Source organism: Coregonus clupeaformis, chromosome 10 (assembly GCF_020615455.1).
Source record: "Coregonus clupeaformis isolate EN_2021a chromosome 10, ASM2061545v1, whole genome shotgun sequence".
NCBI lineage: Eukaryota > Metazoa > Chordata > Actinopteri > Salmoniformes > Salmonidae > Coregonus > Coregonus clupeaformis.
This window is the reverse complement of record NC_059201.1, coordinates 28828586-28841694: the sequence shown is the minus strand read 5'-3', so window position 1 is coordinate 28841694 and position 13109 is coordinate 28828586. Positions and strand designations below refer to the sequence as shown.

Sequence of the window (13109 nt, the reverse complement as noted above, 5' to 3'; positions counted from 1 at the left end):
TTTTCCTGGAGAGAAGTGGCTTCTTTGCTGCCCTTCTTGACACCAGGCCATCCTCCAAAAGTCTTCGCCTCATTGTGCGTGCAGATGCACTCACACCTGCCTGCTGCCATTCCTGAGCAAGCTCTGCACTGGTGGTGGCCCGACCCCGCAGCTGAATCAATTTTAGGAGACGGTCCTGGCACTTGCTGGACTTTCTTGGGCGCCCTGACACCTTCTTCACAACAATTGAACCTCTCTCCTTGAAGTTCTTGATGATCCGATAAATGGTTGATTTAGGTGCAATCTTACTAGCAGCAATATCCTTGCTTGTGAAGCCCTTTTTGTGCAAAGCAATGATGACGGCACGTGTTTCGTTGCAGGTGACCATGGTTAACAGAGGAAGAACAATGATTTCAAGCACCACCCTCCTTTTAAAGCTTCCAGTCTGTTATTTTAACTCAATCAGCATGGCAGAGTGATCTCCAGCCTTGTCCTCGTCAACACTCTCACCTGTGTTAACGAGAGAATCACTGACATGATGGCAGCTGGTCCTTTTGTGGCAGGGCTGAAATGCAGTGGAAATGTTTTTGGGGGATTAAGTTCATTTTCGTGGCAAAGAGGGACTTTGCAATTCATTGCAATTCATCTGATCACTCTTCATGACATTCTGGAGTATATGCAAATTGCCATCATCAAAACTGAGGCAGCAGACTTTGTGAAAATGTATATTTGTGTCATTCTCAAAACTTTTGACCACAACTGTACACCTGTTTTGAAAGGCCCCAGAGTCTGCAACACCACTAAGCAAGGGGCACCACCAAGCAAGCGGCACCATGAAGACCAAGGAGCTCTCCAAACAGGTCATGGACAAAGTTGTGGAGAAGTACAGATCAGGGTTGGGTCATAAAAAAATATCAGAAACTTGGAACATCCCACGGAGCACCATTAAATCCATTATTAAAAAATGGAAAGAATATGGCACCACAACAAACCTGCCAAGAGAGGGCCGCCCACCAAAACTCACGGCCCAGGCAAGGAGGGCATTAAAGAGACCAAAGATAACCCTGAAGGAGCTGCAAAGCTCCACAGCGGAGATTGGAGTATCTGTCCGTAGGACCACTTTAAGCCTGACACTCCACAGAGCTGGGCTTTACGGAAGAGTGGCCAGAAAAAAGCCATTGCTTAAAGAAAAAAATAAGCAAACACGTTTGGTGTTCGCCAAAAGGCATGTGGTAGACTCCCCAAACATATGGAAGAAGGTAGTCTGGTCAGATGAGACTAAAATTGAGCTTTTTGGCCATCAAGGAAAACGCTATGTCTAGTGCAAACGCAACACCTCTCATCACCCCGAGAACACCATCCCCACAGTGAAGCATGGTGGTGGCAGCATCATGCTGTGGGGATGTTTTTCATTGGCAGGGACTGGGAAACTGGTCAGAATTGAAGGAATGATGGATGGCGCTCAATCCAATTGAGAATCTGTGGTATGACTTAAAGATTGCTGTACACCAGCAGAACCCATTGAAGGAGCTGGAGCAGTTTTGCCTTGAAGAATGGGCAAAAATCCTAGTGGCTAGATGTGCCCAGCTTATAGAGACGGCTCTACAAAAGGTGGCTCTACAAAGTATTGAATGAATAGTTATGCACACTCAGGTTTTCTGTTTTTTTGTCTTATTTCTTGTTTGTTTCACAATAACAAATATTTTGCAAATGATACAAACCTCCCAAAAATCAATTTTAAATCCAGGTTGTAAGGCAACAAAATAGGAAAAATGCTAAGGGGGGTGAATACTTTCGCAAGCCCCTGTAGACAGGCAGGGATGGAACTTTCAACATGTTGTATATGTGCCAATTTTATCAACACTTCAGAATCGTCTTTGCAAGTATTTTGTAGTCACTACATATAGTAAACTTCCATGAAAGGGAAAACACAAACTATATAATCAATCTAAAGCTGGATGTTTTATTTATAAGTGAAAGGGAGTCAGACCTTTTGGTCAATGTTTTGGAAAGTCTTGTAAATCATGTTATATTTCAAAGCCATGGAAACGTTTTGAAATAAATATTTTCAAAAGTGTTGACATCTCTTTTTTTTAATGGCAATTTAAGCAGCAATTATTTTATTACTCATAATTATATTCAATCTTTTGATAGTAACTGTGAACAAAATCTCCTGAACTTTTCCAAAATAATTGCTGACCTCAGACAGTAATTTGCTGTGGGTTTGATTATTTTAGTTTGCTGGGGGCTGGGGAGGAACGGCTCCCCACAAAAGGGCGCTGGTTCAGATCTTTTTGTCATCGCCATAAATCTGTCTGACCTCAAAACCACCACGTCTTCGCTGTCGGTGACACCTGTGCACCGCTAGATGGCAGTAGAACACCACACATGAGTCAATTTAGATTACTTTTTTTCGAGGATCACAGGGAGAGAATTATAAGATGTTTGGAACTGCCTTGATTGGTGTGAGAGTGCTTCTCTTGTATAAGTCTGTCGAAATCCTGTGAAATCTGGGTCAGGTTTTATTGAGTTGATCATAGAGTGATAGATATGTTAGCTCTTAAATCTGAAGATGCATCAGGCCAAATAGCTCATGTTCTAAAGAGTTGTCAGCTGTTGTACCCCATGCAAAACACTGCCACGACAAATATCTGAATCTGAGCTGCTCTTGTCGATGATGTGGCTGAACTTTCCCAGTATTGACAGACACCGGTACTGTCTGGGATGGACACTATTTATGGCTCGGCTCAGGTTACAGCCATTGACCGCTTAAAGAAAAGAATCATCTCTACGCAGGGGATCTAAAGCAGAGAAACCAATATATCTGCTGCTCTCATTAACCTTCATGGCAGCAGGTTGAAATGCCAAGCCCAGTGTTCCCACTCCCCATTTTGTTTTACTATGAACAGCCGAATAAGACATCATCACAATTTGTATTTTTGGACAGAAATGAGAACATGGGGAAACTAAGTACCAAGAGTTATTGTAACTTGACTCAGAAAGTCAAATAATGTGTGTGAGTGTGTGTGTGTGAGAGAGAGAGAGCTCTGCCCCTTGGAAACCCGATGTGGTCCATTGGTAATCGGTGCGCAGTGTGTGTGCGTGCCTCCTGTGTAATTAGGAAGGAAGAATGTGCTAATTGAGTTATGGTCTTAGGGTGCGGTAGAATCCATCTCACCACTCATTATCTATGAGTGTTAGCCATTAGTGCTAATGACAGCGATTTTTGAGTATTTTCTTCAGGTGTCCCACGTGGTGCTTTATAAACAGGTCTGCTTGGGTGGGCTTATTTCGTCATGTTAGAAGCAATAGTGTGAGTCCACTGGAGGTGTTGAATTACTGCCGCCTCTGTCGCTCTTAATGCACGCCTTATGAGCTTGAAATATGCAAGCAGAGGGAGTGCTCCTTCATAGAGAGCCTATGGCTTCTTCGTGGGGAAGTGTGCTGTGCGTAAAGTCATTACCGCACATCTCAGCCCGTGATTCAGACTAGATTAGGCAGAATTATTACACTGCAGTTTTACAGGTTGGACTTTTGAGGATTGTGCTCTCACTGTCAATGCAGGGGAAATATATTGGCCTAATGCCAACTACCGTCTGGGGTTATTTTCAGAGGCATATTTTTGATTATATTCTTAATAAATCGAAATCATTGTTTAGTGTTTCTGTATCAATAAGTCCTTTGGGGTCATTTTGACCCCAACCAAAAACACCTAATTTCGCCTATAGTGATTTGATATTTAGGACCTTTATTTGAATCTAGGTTTCTCTGGAGACATAATAACAAGTTATCCATACCACCAAAGGGTGGAGGGGGACCTGTATCAGTGATTTTGACCAGATAGACAGATCATCTGCAGAGATATAGCTCCCCATGTACTCGACCTAAGATTGTACTTTTCTATACCACATATCGTATGACTGTGTACAAAAACTAAATTCCCTGATTTTTTTTGCATATAAAAATCTGCCAATGGTAGACATGTTTGATAGAACTGCAATACAGAACTTAGATACATTCAATGTACACAGAGAGATGTATTGGTGTGTATTCATTGAACACTGGTCACTTTAATAATGTTTATATACTGTTTTACCCACTACATGTATATACTGTATTCTAGTCATGGCTCTTCCTATATAACTACTGCTGTACACACCTTTTCTATTCATATACTGTCCATACTGTCTTACACACCATTATATATATAAACTACAGTATGTTAGTAGTTTGAGGGGTTAAATCAATCTGCATATAGTGTCCCTTGTTAACGGTTGAGTAACTTGTCTACCTAGTTTTCTACAGCTCACTTTAAAAAAAAAATCTTACTAGGCTCATGTATTTTCTACTCAGGCCATATATTTGATTTAATTTTCATCATCTATCTCCTCTCTCGTCCATTTCCCCTTGTCTTTATGCACAATATCCATTATATTGTGTATCACCTCGACCTAATCTAATTTATTTTATAAAGCAAATATTTCTCACCACTGAACAGAGATAAATCAATTACAGTCAGCTCATCTTACCTCGCCACTTCTACAGGCGTCCCGCAAAGCAGAAACACATTCTCTTTCAGGGGATAAATGTGGAAATATTGATTGAGTGGGAAGAAATATTCCTCAAGTTATGACCAGATATTTCCATAATGTTTTTCTCCCTGAGACAACGATTATGGGTGGAAATACTCCCAGAAGGGATCCTATAACCTGGGTCTCTGGAACACGAGACGTCTTGCCCTTTACTCCAATCTTACTCATTCAGCAATATTTCCTCTATAAACTCTGGCATGCCAAATGGCATATCTGAAATTTAAAGACATTATAAATAGGCTATTACTAATGTGCCTTTTTGATATCCTAGGCTTGGTCTCTTTGAAAATCGCTACTCTGGCTGAAAATACAAGTTTTTCGACCGCGCCATGCACCGAGGAACAGATGGCATGAATTGAATTTCACACCATTTAACCTCATACCTTAAAGCCCAGCAAAGTGTTTTCTTCTGTTAATTTGGTTTGGTCCAATACAACCCGGCCGTTTGCGGAAGATAGATGAGATAAGTGTTTTTGATGAAATAGTATTAACGGAATGGCCAGCAGTTTGGAATGTAGGCCTACCCATTAGCCGTTTTCACATTTGAGCTAAAAGGCCCAACATCCACATCGCTAAACGAGGTGGATGTTCGAATCACATTAGCTCTCTGGTCGTTTCACACATTTATGTGAAAATATCCTGACAACCTTTTCAGTTGATTCAAACAACGTTTGGCGGCTGATCTGACAGCTGAGTCAACGCAGACAACAGCGGATTTTAAGCGTTCATGCGGGACCTCTCCACGGTGCTTAAGTCCTATAGCGCGCCCCTGTCCTTTTCCGTGGTTAATTCCTGTCCTTCTATGTTGGAAGAAGAGACATAATGTTGAGAGTCAGTGAGGGAAAACTGCAACATTGGCTGACAAATCTGCCATTTGATGCCTGTAGTGTTCGGTTTTTATGCGCTTCCCATGGTTATTTTCAAAGCAGCAATATCTTCTCATAGGCCTATCTAAAATTATATTTCATGCAGACAGGTACATTCATAAATGTAGGCTTACTTTTAGCCCAGGTTAGCCTATAACCTCATCAGAACGAGATAATGAGTCACAATGAAACTAATTGACATGTAAAGACAGAGGTAGTCTACACCTTCAACTGCAACCTAACAGCTCACATTCTAGCCGCTGGCTCACCTTAACCAAGTCGTAAAAAATCCAGGGTGGAGATACGCGGGGTAAATATTTTATTAGATAAATGTCTGGGGCCTGGGCAGTAGAAGTGTAGCCTACTCGATGCTGGAAAGTAATCTCCATGAGAGATTGAATATACTGGCTGAATTGCACCGGGCCCAGTCGTGTTTTATTTAAGTACACTCAGAACATATTTTATTTCATGCTCTCTCCACCAAAGCATTCACTACTGCAGCATAGGCTACAGTAGCCTGCTGTAGGCCTATTTTTCGCCTATTCGATCAATGTAACGCACATTGTGTAGACTATAAACACATAGCCTAGTGAGCAGAAAGATAAGACCCCTCATACGATATGCTCGTGAAAAACATCTGAACATATCGGATCCTCCTCACCTTGGGTCGTTAGCAGACATCGACCTGGCCAAAGCCTAATGACTAGCCTAAATAGGCTACAGCGCTAAACAATCAATCGCAAAACCCTCATAGAATAATCTAGGGATCATATAATTGATAGCCTTTCTCTTGCAGCATATCTGTGAGACGGAGCTGATTAAATTCTGTTTAACACCACCTTGGGAGTTTACATTACACCTACGCGCTTACAGATGGGCACAGAATCAAGTAGGCCTATTGATATTTATGCAGCCTATTATGTGATGCTAAGTGTAATCGATTCAATTGGTCCACAGTTGAGCATCTGCCAATCTGTCTAAAAACGATTAGAGGACTCCCCTCAGAAACGCAATGCTGACAAAAACGAATAACTTTTGAATCGCACTGAGCTCGTCGTCATCTCTTGGTTTTCTCCTTAGACATGCCATGCCGTCATTTCAGCACATCCCTCACTTGGCGACTTATAAACTATGACATCACTGAACGTAGCCTATACTTGAAAGATTGTAAATGGGGCGGGCGCAGCGCATGTGTTCAGAATGGGAAAGACAGCCTCACAATTCTCATGTCAAATCGATCCCAGCTCGAGAGGAGTGCGCGCGGGGGAGCGCAACTATCATTCTACCATCACCATCACTCTTGCATCTCTCCAGCTGCTAGCGAACCCGTCTTACGGGCATTGGCGGGGGACCATTGTCAATAACACAATGAACTTGTGTGGAACGTTTAGAAAACATTAGTCTGTGTTCGCTCCTTTGGATTTATTCACTTTTGGTGACTTTTTTTCTGTCATGAATGATTAACCTCTCCATCTCTATGCCACTGTCTTATTTTGGTTTCCTCCGTTATGGGACGCAGTAAGACACTGTAACTAGAGGGTGGATCCAGTCGATAACCAAACTCAGACAGCTCACCCGGCTCCGGCGCGGTGGTACCCCGGTTAGGCTGTAGCCCACCCCGCTGCTCGCCTGATTGTGGCCGGCTTCGCCAGATTGGCAGGCGGCTGTAAGGATTGTCTTAAAAGTCGGAAACCGGATTCAGTGGAGTGAAGAAAAAGTAACACAAGCAAGCGTGCTATCCCCCGGATTCCTAAACAATTTGATTATGCCATCGGTTTTATAGATTTTGGTAAGATGGTATTTTTCATTCTTAATTCCTTGCATTGATTTGTATAGATCACCTGTTTTCCTGTTTGTTTCGTGACTGTTCCATGGGCTCGGGCGCACACGGCCAGTGATAGGCTAATGAAATAGAGACCAGGGTCAGGAGAATACTTTGCTTTTAGAAGGTGTAGGCGCTAGGCAGGCTACCATTTTTAATGCAGCACAGAAGAGGGGTGGTTACTGCTAAAGGGGAACATAAATTTCATGTTCTGGGTCTCTACAGTGTGGTCAATTTGTCAAATGACCACCCTGTGAGAGGAGGAGGACGTTTTGGAGAAAAATACAGTAATTAAACAAATTATCCTCAATCTCTGGCCATTAAAGTCACTTTAGATTCCTGTTTTCTTTACATTGCTTAATCTAAATTCTTGCACTGAATTGCAATAGACTGTCTTAAATAAAACTTTAGCTAAATCCAATCCACTGTCATTTGAATCTGCTCGCAGTAAGGGTAGAGGGTGCAAAACTGAGATAAACGGAGAAGATTGAGGTGAGATTGATGCACTGTTCAGTGCGAGGTTAAATAAGCGATCACTGGGTCTCGGTGCTGCTTATTATCACCTATCGAGTGGTCCGCAAGGCTGATCAGCTGATCTGGATCTTTTTCACGGGGCTTCTAACGGCTTCGTATGGATCATGATCTGGTGAGAATAGAGAGGGAGAGGAGACGCAGGCGCGCAGGGAGAAAATGCGCAGCCGAGTGCTCTCTACTCACAGCAGGGCAGGAATGAAGTGAGAGGTTTTAAATGTGCAGAAACAGACATCCTGCAATAGAGCATACATATTAATATTATTAACACACTCTCTCAATTCAATTCAAATGGGCTTTATTGGCATGGGAAACACATCGCTCTCTCTTACACACACACACACACGCACACGCGCACACACACACACACACACACACACACACACACACACACACACACACACACACACACACACACACACACACACACACACACACACACACACACACACACACACCTCCTTGTGCATGGGCCTGGCATAATTTTTCTCAAACCTCATTTGAGGGAAAGCGATACATTTGAGGATTCTCACCAGCATATCTCCAAGCTGTGTTGCTTCCCCTTTGTCGCCGTCAGTCTCTGTGGTCCCATTTTATCTCCACACACCCCCTCCCCTACACATCCCCACATCCAGACTCATCTCCCACCTCTCAGAACCCCCACCAGACAGCAATAAGGCCTATCCTGTGAGGCTCCTACACGGCATGGCACCCACCATCCTTTTCCTCCCGACATGCAGGGGATTTATCTGTCTGAGTGATTGTGATTGAGGAGGAGTGTATTGTGTGCATTTGTGATTGTGCATGAGTACGAGGCTAAGCAGGCAGGGAGGGAGACAAGCCAGATACTCCTGGGTGATGAGCTAGATAAATAACAGAGGGATAACGGGTAGCAGTGCGACAGACAGATCTGAGATCAGCTGTACGCTGGCATTAGTAGATTCACTGTGTGCCCCTGTGATTGATGCTGTGCAATCCAGAGAGGAGGAGATGAGAGATCCTCCCAGCAGGGAGGCAGAGAGAAGGAGAGAGAGAGGAGAGTGGGAGGCCTCTCATCTGTAAGTGAGATTGGTCCTGATGGCCATTCATCCTGTCCTCTTCTGCCCTAACCATACTGTACTGTACTGGGTAGACTCCAGAGAGCTATTAGAGTCAATCACATCCTAATGCAGCACAGGAGCTGGAGAAAAAACACTCCATCAGAGCTTCCATAGAGTCCAGGCTGAGATGGAGGGTGCAGCCAGAGAGCAGTGTCACCTCTGGGGTAGCCTGGAGGAAGGTAGAGCAGGGCAGATTAACATTAGAGGGAGTATGTGTGCTTGTGCCAGGAGCAGCAGAAGGCTGTCGTGAAGAGGGGCCATGTAAAGGCTAAGGTCAAAGGGTACAGCAGTCAGAAGAAGCCTCATTAACTGTGCGCCAGGGTGACCATGTCATGTTGAACAGTATGATGTGTGAGTTAGAAATCCATTGAGCCCTTGCTTGTTTGAATCAAAGGGAGCCTCTCTAAAGAGAGTGATTAGTTAAAGGCAGAGTGCAGTCAAAAACGTGATTTTCCTGTGTTTTATATATATATATTCTACACTATTAGGTTGGAATAATAGTGTGAAATTGTGAAAATTATGATAATGCCCTTTTAGGTTAAGAGCTGTTTGAAAAGACCACCTGAAATTTCAGCCTGTTTTGGTGGGATGGAGTTTTGGCCTTCCTGGTGACATCACTACGCGGTAAATTAGTTAATATACCAATAAGAAAGAGAGTTCCAAACCTCTATGCCAATAACAGCTAGTTTTCATTTTTCCCCTCCCCACTCAGACCACTCCCAGACAGTCCTAGCACAATTCTTGCTTGAGAAATTGCTCTTTGTGAAGGAGTTATTGTTGTTTATTTTTGACCAATTTAATTGATTGTTACCCAGAAATGACTTGATATTGAGATACAAATGGCTGCTTTGAGGGATCCCATTGAAGAAAGATTGAATCCCCTGTGTTCTCTCTCCTTATCCTCTCTCTGCTACTCTCTCTCCCCTTATTTCCCCTCTCTCTCTTTCTGTCTCTTTCTCTTACTTTCCCTCACCCTCTGCAGCCTATATCCTCTCCCCTTTTCTCTCTCTGAGTGTATGTATTCTCTGTGCCCCATGAGGCTGCAGTAATACAGTGAGGGAGATGAAAATGTGTGGTGTGTAACAGCCTGGAAAAGTAGTGTGTGAATGAGGAAGGCGAGGACAGAGGCAGAACAGAGGGAGGAGAGAGATATTGCACCGTGGTCCGTTGAGCTGTTCTCCTTCGTTTGTCCTGCATGTGTTCCACTGCCTCCCAGGGTTCGGTGATGTCCGCCCTCACTCTACGTAATGGAGTCTGAGGTGCTGTTGTCTCCGGCAGAGCTGTTTGGCTGTTTGTCTCAGGCCAATCTAGCAGGAGTTTGATTCCATTTAGCAGGGCTGGCTTTGATTGACAGCTCAACCTGAAAGCTCTGGGATTAAGGAACAGCGGCCATTTAGATAGAGAAAGCACGAAGGGAGGCATTTGTTAGCGCAAGTAATGTATTTTGTAAAGTGGGAGTTTTGAGGTTGAAAGAAAATAACAAGTTCCTAAATGTATTCCGTCCAGATATGGGCTGATCACAGAACAAACACACTTCCCTCTAAACTTTCTCCCTGAATCTCACATTTGTACAGACTTTAATTTCTTATGAAAAAAGTATATGGAAGTTGTCTTTCTCTCTCATTTCACATATCCCGCAGAAAAGAGCACCGTCTTCATTTTATGATGCAAGCACTTTTATGGACAAAGTAAATACATACATTTTTCCTCACAGTTGGGTTGGTTGATTGATCACAATGGGATTTTGTGTATTGATAAGATTCATTGTGATGATGACAGATCCCCTGTAAGCGACGGTAATGATTGTAATTGAACAGACACGGCTTCTACCCATGGTGCAGTATATATCACCCAGGATGCAATCTGCTCCTGTCCCTGCTCGCGGCATGCTGCTGTGGCAGCTGGCAGATGTGCAGGTACGCGTGAGCTACATTGTGTGTGTGGGTGATTATTAAAGGCTCCCAGTGTAGGCCTAGCATGGGGCCACTGTGAAGGGCTGCAGACTAACTCCACTGGTAGAGCCCACACCAGTCACAGTAACAGCAGCACCCAGAGCAACACTACAGGCTTTAGGGGGATTTAGCCCTGTGGGACTAAAGACTGAAATGGAAAGATGGAGGGTGGTTTGTTCTTTCTCTCTTGCTGAGTATTTGTGCCCGTGTGTGAGAGAATGAGAAGGGTGTTGTTTTTTGTGTGTGTCTGTGTGAGGGAGGTTGGTACTCTATGTGTGTGTGCACGAGAAGGAATTTAGTTTGTGTGGGTATGTGTGTGTGTCTCTCTCTCTCTCTCTCTCTCTCTCTCTCTCTCTCTCTCTCTCTCTCTCTCTCTCTCTCTCTCCTCTCTCTCTCTCTCTCTCTCTCTCTCTCTCTCTCTCTCTCTCTCTCTCTCTCTCTCTCTCTCTCTCTCTCTCTCTCTCTCTCTCTCTCTCTCTCTCTCTCTCTCTCTCTCTGTGTTGGTTGTATTGAAGGCAGAGCCAGAGATCTCTCTGAGTATTGCAGTAGTGTGTTTGAGGTGATGGCTTTGTAATGAGAGCTCCAGGCTGCCACCGGTCAGGATACTGTCTCTGAGGAGGACTGATGTCACTCACAGGATCAGTGGACAATGCCCTGCTCAGGGGTGTTGGAGGATGACACGTAATTCAATGTGTGTGTGTGGGGTGTAGTGTGCTTCGCTGTCTCTCTGTGTGTGTGGGGTGTGCGTCTGTGTGTGTGTTAGCATTGGTATTATGTATGAGTGTGAGGGTTAGAGGGGAACAGAGCGATACGGTGTCATGCTCTGGAGACCCACTGAAAAATTAATTCACTTATTGACACCACTGACACAACTCAGTGACTTTGTAAAATGAACAATTGATCAGGCTCTCTCTCTTTCTCCCTTTCTCCCCCCTTTCTCCCATCCCGCTCTCTGGCCTTTCTCTCGCTCCTTGGCCCGCCCGTTTGCACGCGTGGCACATTTGGTCATTAATACAATTACGTGCTAGCCGGCACCAGCCTGGTTATTAGCAGCAGAGGGACCTGAAATAATCAGGATGTTGGCCGTGTGTGTGAGGGCTAAGGGCCGAAGACTCAGACCCCTCTCTCCATGAGACGAGGCCCATTGATTGGTCTGGTCCATAGGCATACAGCACGTAGTCAGCTAGGTGGAGGAGTCAATGAGCCCAGTGCATTCCTCACCGCTAAAGACCCAGGATTAGCTCAACTTCAGAAGGGCTGTGGCGCCGTGCATAGAAAATCAAACCTAGCTCCATATCAAGGTTGTTTATTTTCCATTAATCATAATTTGGACACAAAGCACGATGAATTGCCGTGATTATCGGGCGATTTGCCTGTCAAGGCTTCTTTTGGCTTTGTTTGCTGTGAAGTTTCTCGATAGACTGCGGGAGGCTGGTCTCTCTCTCTCTCTCTCTCTCTCTCTCTCTCTCTCCCTCTCTCTCTCTCTCTCTCTGAGGTGTTGGAACAGCAATCAGTGATTCAGTGACTCATTGTTGAGCATTCTCTCTCTATCTTTCATCACACCCTCTGTAATTACAGCTGCTCTCGGTCTACTGTGGTTCACTGCCTTGCTCTGAACTTCTAGACTTTTTGATCCTTCACCTCCATGGGGTGAGAACAAATTGAAGAGATGAGACGAGAGAGAGACAAAGAAAGACAAAAAGTGAGAGGAGAGAAGACAGAGAGAAAAGAGAGAGAGACATGAAGGAATTAATAAAAGGGGGGAGGGAGGGAAGTAGGAAGGAATTGTCTCAGTGAAGACAGACAGAGTAGTTAGAGATAGTCAGAAAGCAGCACAGTGAGAACAAATATTGTTCTTTAACCACAGTTTTAAATCACGGTGCTTACCAGAGAATACAATCACTGCTCGTAGCATGAAAAGAAAGAGTTGCAAAGACAGACATAAAGATTTCAGATGTTTATACAGTCTCCAAGCTGTCTACAGTGTAGGGGATGCATCTAAAGTGTCAACATAAGTCAGGTGTTTGGACCCACTGCCTGTCTCCCATCCGTCTCTGTGTCCTGAGGGACGCTGACTTTTAATGGTCTTTTATTGGTTTATTAGAGAGTGCTGGATTTATGGCGTGAGCCGTGACTCTGTCTGTCAGAACGCTGTAGGAGCTGCTCTGATCTATGTCAGGCCACGCTGGCTGTCTGGGTTTAAAAGATGCCCTCGTAAAGAACACAGCAACAGAGCTGGGTACGGCTGGGTTGAGCTGGGGGTGGGG

At 44.3% G+C, this 13109-nt stretch overlaps 1 protein-coding gene across 1 annotated transcript in view; it reads left to right on the top strand.

Annotated features, from left to right (window-relative positions):
• Positions 1 to 6682: 6682 nt before the first annotated feature.
• Positions 6683 to 13109, top strand: part of tafa4b (TAFA chemokine like family member 4b) — a 56650-nt gene continuing 50223 nt past the window's right edge. Inside the window, exon 1 of the mRNA XM_041889142.2 lies at positions 6683 to 7226. The gene's annotated coding sequence lies outside the window, so the exon portion shown is untranslated. The remainder of the gene's footprint in view (positions 7227 to 13109) is intronic.